The following is a 6,722-nucleotide window of genomic DNA, read 5'->3' on the forward strand; positions in this document are numbered from 1 at the left end:
AAATGAAAAGACTTTCCATGGTGCAATTGCATCGCTTGAATGACAGCTTGGCCTGCATTTTCCCAGGCAGGCAGCAATTAAAGTGGAAATGTTAATCTGTGCTGCTGCAAACCACGGCGCAGCTGGCTCAATACCATCGTGAGCAGCCATCAAGAATAAAGTGAGCAGTGGGGATGGGAGGAGAAATCGTTCTGAGGAGTTAAGGTAATAAGCAAGCAGCGCTGGGTGGTGATGAACAGGAATAAAACCGAAGCATTAATGTGCAATTTTCTGATTTGTAAAACTCTGATTACAGGAGGAGGGCGAAGCCTGGGGCTGGGGGATGCCAGGCTCAGCATCATGCTGTGCCCATGCCAATGGCACAGAGATGTGCAGCAGAAGCATTTCTGGCTCCTAGGATTCAATTGCACTTGAGCATCCTCCTGGCTCAGCCAGTTCTGTAGAGCATCACCTCTAATTGCACAGCACAGAGCTGTCCTTCACAAACCTGCGTTCTCCCCTTGAGAACCAAGCAATGCTCTCAGCCTTAGCAGCCTGAAGCCCTGCAAGGAAAGCAGAGAGGGCAGGAGTGCATCACATTTACCATGTCTGCAAGGTTCACGTGTGCCAGGAGTTTCTGCCTTTTCCCTGCAGCTCCTAAAGGTCCCATTCACTGTGTTCACTTTTCCCTGTTGTTCTCCTTATTTTTAGCCATCTTTGTGCTCAAAGCCCCAAAGACTCTGCTCCAAAGCCTGAAGTCGCTGACGTTCTCCCTCTTCATTAAAACACCTGGCTAATTAACCCACATATAAATCAAATCATAAACTCATTACACAGGTTCCCTGCGCTAGGGATAACTAAGAACTTAAAACAGTCCTTCTGTCTCTCAATCCCACCACGTGTTGAGGGTCCAGAAACACTGATGGAGGCCCTGCTGTGGCTTTCCTACTGTCCCTAATTCTCATTCTTGTGCTCAGATTTGGTCTCTTCCATTGGTGTTTCATGCCTGGCCCTGACACACCAGCCTAAATACGCTAAATAACAAAGCCATGGGACTGCAGAATTGACCCAGCAGCTTAGGGTTGGGAGCGGAGGAGGAATTCTGCCGCTCCTTTTTCCAAAGGACTCCAATGGATTTAGTTTTTAGAGGATTATCCTGAGCACATATACTCCGTGTTGTTGCTTTTTCCCTTATTTGTGCATATTTTCTTTTTTAAAAATCAAAAATCTTCCTGGAAGGTCCTCGAGCTTGTTATGATCACCCAGCACAGAGCCAATGCAATCAGGCAGCTGTAATTTGAACCGTAGCAAACATCCCTCCTGTGGTTTGCTTGCATTTTGGAAGGGAAAGTTTCCATGTGGGGATTGAATGTGCCATCACAACAGAAGGCAATGGGTGGGAGAGACCCTGTGTCTCATTCAGCAATGCATCACTGCTGCTGTCACAGAACTATTTGGCAGTTTAGGTGCTCAGCACACCGTTAAACCACCAACACACAGCCTGGGAACCAGAGAAATTGCTGCTGCCTCATGCTCAGCTGCACGCAGGAGACACACAAGCTCTTCCCAGACTCCAACCTGTGCCAACACACTCCAGCCCTACAGCAATAGAGAAAACCAAAGCCTCAAACGCAATAACAGCTTTCAATTTGCAGAAGTTATACATGGCTCAAGCACCAGTGCAGCTTCTGTTCTTTCCCAACCATGCAATCCAAAGTCAGAGCCCTGGTGATAGGCAAGCATCCCCGAGCCCTGCTGTACAACCTGTGATGCTATGATTTGATGATCCCAACTCTGCTCCCACCCCCAGGCCTCCAAGAAGTTAAGAACCTGAGCAGAGTCCTCTTGCTCCCAACCCCTCCCAATTTCACACTGCACTTGTAGCAAACATCAGACTCTTTAACATACCTCAGAGGAGCATCTGAAGCCACCAGAAGCAAATGTGATTAATGGGGAGGAAGAAAAGTCCCCACCCTGGGTTGACTTAAAAGCTAAAAAGCCAAACTTCAGCCCGAGCTCTGCACTGCAGCGTTAAGCACTCTGATCAGCCACCCTGTAAGGAGAAAAGCCATCATGTCATGGTAGAAAACTATCCTAGCCACAAGTAGGAGCAGATTTTGGTGTGACACCATCTCTCCAAGCTTGCAATTTATCTCCATTCATCTACAAAGCAGCCCGAAGCCAGGTGCCACCAACTCCTAGCAGTGTCAGGGTCTGTTTGTTGGTTATCCCATGGAGGAAAAAGATTTACAACCCTGCACCAGATCCCTGGAGGAAAAGCCACCAGTCACACAAATTTGCCATTATAAAACCATTTTGCACGCAGCATCAACAGCATGATTTAGCCTACTGACAACCATCTGCCCCCATGAAACATCTGCAACTTCTGCACCCAATGGAAAAGGTGGGACTGCAAGAGCTGCATCGCCTTCCCAACCCCACAACACTTCAGTTTCCCCCCAGATCTGAAATTCAGAACACAGAGGTCCTGCAGATGGGATTGGGGTGGCCAGGGGGATGGAGCAGTTTGCTGGTGGAGCTTCAGAACCATTTGCAAATTGAGGCAAAACCAGTGAGCACAAGGCCAAGCGCCCACATGGCCTTCCCATCAATGCTCCCCACTGCAGCCCACTATAGGTCAATAGTGCCCATGCCAAGAGCTGCCTCCTCCACTGCAGCACCGCCAGTGAAAGCACTGATGGTTTAAACCCCCCCCAGTGCTCACTTCAACCAAGAGACACCAACTCCCCTAAGCCTCCACACAAATACACTGAGCAGATGCTAAGCCACACTGAGAATAGATAGAATAGATCCCCAGGAACAAAAATTGCTTCTAGATAGATAAACACTGCTCAGTGTCCAACAACAAAGCATTTTCCTTTGAGGTGTGCAATCAGAGGCGCAGCACCCAGTGAGCTCCAATTGCTGTCAGTAGTCAGCCAGCAAAACCAGTGTGATGCCGCACATGATGCTGAGGTTTGGCATTGGTTGTAGTGCTGGAACAGGGGCCAGATCCCTTCCCTTTGTTGTGACAGTTTACCATAAATGTATGTTTTCCAGCATCGGTCTCAGCTTGAACTCACAGCACAAATGACTCATTTCTGCTGCAGGAAAAGCGGAGTTTGCAGGGAGGAACCTCAGTTAGACAACAACTGAGGAAAAAAAAACAACCCAACACAACAAAGAATCACATATAAATAAAGGAAATCAAGGAGCCAAGGGCAGAGTGACGCCGCCAGCCCCATACAGCACAGCTCAGGGCCATGCCAAACACCAGCACAACCCCCACCACCACTTCTGAGTGGGAGACACCAGCTGACAACTGGATCTACCTACAAATCAACTCCTGCAGCCCCTTTCGTTGCTCCTCCAATCCCTACCCATCCCAGTGGCTTTCCCTGTGCTCAACACCCAGCGAAGTCATGAGGGCCTTTTCCATCTCTTGTCTTCAGGAGCTTTATCCATCCTGACGGCTGCTGGAGCTGCTCACAATACAGTTATCTAATCAAGCCCTTCCTTCAGCAGCGTCTGGTGAGGGAACAGCAGCAAAGCCTGCACGGCACTGGGAGGATTCTGCCTGGGCGCTGCCCTCGGTTTGCTTCCAGCCCAGGAGAAACATGACTGGAAATCGAAACCCACAGATTGGCATCATCTCCATCTCAAGGGACTGGGATCCCAAGGCCAGGCTGTCAGCATGGAGAACGCAAGCATCTCTTCTTCTGGGAGCAAAGCGTGAGCTGCCAGGAAATAAGGAAGCTTGTCTGACAACACCCAGAACATTTACGCTTGGCAATTTCTCAGACACCCTCAGGAAGGGCTTTTAAGGAGGGAATCCCAAGCTTTAGCTGTACCAGTCAGCTATTTCCAGCTGTGTTTTTTGGCATTCTCAAAAAGCACTCGCACTGCAGGAAGCTCTCGCTACCATGAGTTTTCTATGGAAGCTCAGCACGCTCCAGGCAGGACGTTGTTGGCCAGTAGCAAGCAGACCCCATCCAGCTTCATTTCCCAAACTCAACCCAAACAATGGTGGCTTCCAAGTCATGGAACTGCTCCCTTTTATTTATTTATTTATTTTTTGGGGGGGGGAATTGAGCTGCAAACTGATTGGGGAATGTTTGCATAGAGCCAGGATGCTGAAATCTCCCTACGTTGCCCCCAAATTCCATCAGCTCCATGTCATTTCCCTCCTGCCCCAACACCGAGCTATCCTTTTTTATTACTCTTATAATGACTCTGAAATGTGCAAGTCAGTGTCCAAAAGAAAAACAAGAGGAGGAAAGAAGAGAGGTAACTCGAGCAAGATGTATTTGGGTTTAAATTGCTTCGAGCAATCATCCAATTGAGCTGACTTCATTTCATTTGCACACAGCCCTGCGAGCGGAGCGCTTTGCGTTATGGATAATCTCCGCTCTTCATTTAGAGCGCTTTTGGCAGACGTTGCCGGCTGGAAATAAAGCCATCATTTAATAAATAAAGGCCAACACTTGGAAATGCGCAGTGCTCCCGACCTAACTAAGAGTTATGTTGAGTGGAAAAGCAGCAGAGGCATATGGAGATTTCTTTGTGTGCTGCTGGCCAAGCCCTGAGGAAGCTGAAAACAAACCAGAGGTTTTTCCTTCTGCTCTCAAGGCACTGCAACCTCCCAACAAAAACACCATCATTAGGGAGGACGGGCTTGGACCACATCCTGGTTTTGGACTCGTTCAGTCTTCCTTCCCAGCTTTGGTTGCTGCTCCTCTGCTGTGCTTCCCAGCAGCTGTTCCAAACAGCCCCACTGGTTCCATTCCGAGAAATTCAGTCACTTCACTAAACCTCCAAGCAAATCCTCCCCAAATCCCACAGCTCACCTTTCCCTCAACTCACTTTCCAGCATGCCCTGGGCACCTGCAACAGGGAACACATCAGTGGACTCACCTGCAGCCTGCAAGGCACTGCCAACACCATGGCTGCAGATTTCCTTTTAAGGAGAAAAGGAAAAAAAATTTCATCTCACTTTTGATCTTAGCATGCTGGTGTGGACACTGTGACCAAGCAATGCCTGGAGTTCTTCAGAAGGGCCTGACCCTTTCCTGTCAGAAGGGCCTTCCTGGTCAAAGCAGAGATTAAAAGCTGCTCAGAAGCAGAGATTTAACAACTGCATCCACTTCAAGCAGGAATACCTGAACTTGGAGGCTGCTGCACCCTGCAGATTGGGTGACAAGCCTGCTATCATCCCCAGCCCCAGATATCACATCCATCAGCATGAGAACAGCTTAGAAGAGAGCAGCTCTCAAGAGTTCCTATCGCTGAGATGCCTAAGGCTTGCCTTCTTTCCTTCTTTGGACTTAAGAGATCAAGATGGGTTTCCAGTTGAAACACAGCACTTTGGGCTGCTGATGGACTGCTACATGAAATGCTCAACCCAGGAATGACTTTCAGCAGGTAGCTTGGAAGCAAAGCTGCTAAGTGGGAAAAAGGCCAGTTGGATGCTGCAGTTCCCCTCACACAGCAGGAGTGTGCTCTAATGGGGACCAGCATGGTGGGAGCTGCTGTCCACAAGGATGCTCAGAGCCACTTCCCACTCACCTGAGCCAGCTCATTCATTGCAGCTGTGAGACCCCCTCTGGGCTTTCCCCACTCAAACAGTTTGTGGTCATCACAAGGAAAAGCTGGAAATGGATTCCTGGGAGCTATGGGTACATCAAGTGCATTGTCATTCAGCCATTCACTTCATGATCAACGCTTGGGTCCTCCCCATCTTCCAAGTCCTCCAAATTGTCTGGGTCATAGAATTATTAAGGTTGAAAAAGACCACTAAGATCATCTAGTCCCACCACCAGCCATCACCACCAAGCCCCTCAGTGCCATATCTTCCAGCTTACACAAGCCAAAGAATACAGTCTGCAAGGATACTGGGTAACTTGCCCAAGGGATGTTGTACCAGCAGGCAGACATTCTGAGAGGAACCCAATTTTGAACAGATTTCATCCTTCTGGAGGCTCAGCGCTGAGGGATTTGTCATGGTGAAGATGGGTTGGGGTTGGACTGGATGACCTTGGAGGTCTTAATGACTCTTAATGACTCTATTGTTCTATTTGTGGATGCTAGAAATACAGCTGTGAAGCATCAGTAGCAGGGCTGCTCCCTCCAGCAACTGAGCACTGTGTTGTACCTTTAATTAAGTAGTGCGAGCACTGATATGAGCTGTTCACCTTCTATACTTTCATTCATTCATTCACTTCACCACACCTTCTCACATTTGAAGCATCACCCCCTGTGCTCCTCTTTACTCCCAGAAGTGGGTTGTCTTTTTTCTAAACCCCAGCCTGATTTTCCTTCTCAAGACATTTCTGCCCTTTGGCAGCTCCTCACCTTTTCATATTGCCAGTTCAAGTGCAAATACCTCTCTCCCCATCAGCAGCTGTCAGGACTCATTCCTCTTTCCCTCTTGCACTGACAGAGGTGCTGTAATGGTTTTCACACCCAAATGCATTGCTCATCTCACATTTGATTTGACCAACACATTCCTGGCTGCGCTTATAAAAATCTCAACCCAATTTCTGCTCGAAGCCATTTAAAGCTATCCACATAGGTTGTATTTTGAGAAGGGTGTGGAGAAAAGAAGCAAAAGGAGCAGGGCAAGTTCAGCTAAACACTTCAGGCAACGTTCTTGTACCAACACACTGCCCAGGGAAGTGGTAGAGTCACCATCCTTGGAGATGTGTAACAGATATGCAGGTAGGGCACATAGGGACATGGCTTAA

Source organism: Lagopus leucura, unplaced genomic scaffold (assembly GCF_019238085.1).
Source record: "Lagopus leucura isolate 7727_CA_CO unplaced genomic scaffold, USGS_WTPT01 Super-Scaffold_100056, whole genome shotgun sequence".
NCBI lineage: Eukaryota > Metazoa > Chordata > Aves > Galliformes > Phasianidae > Lagopus > Lagopus leucura.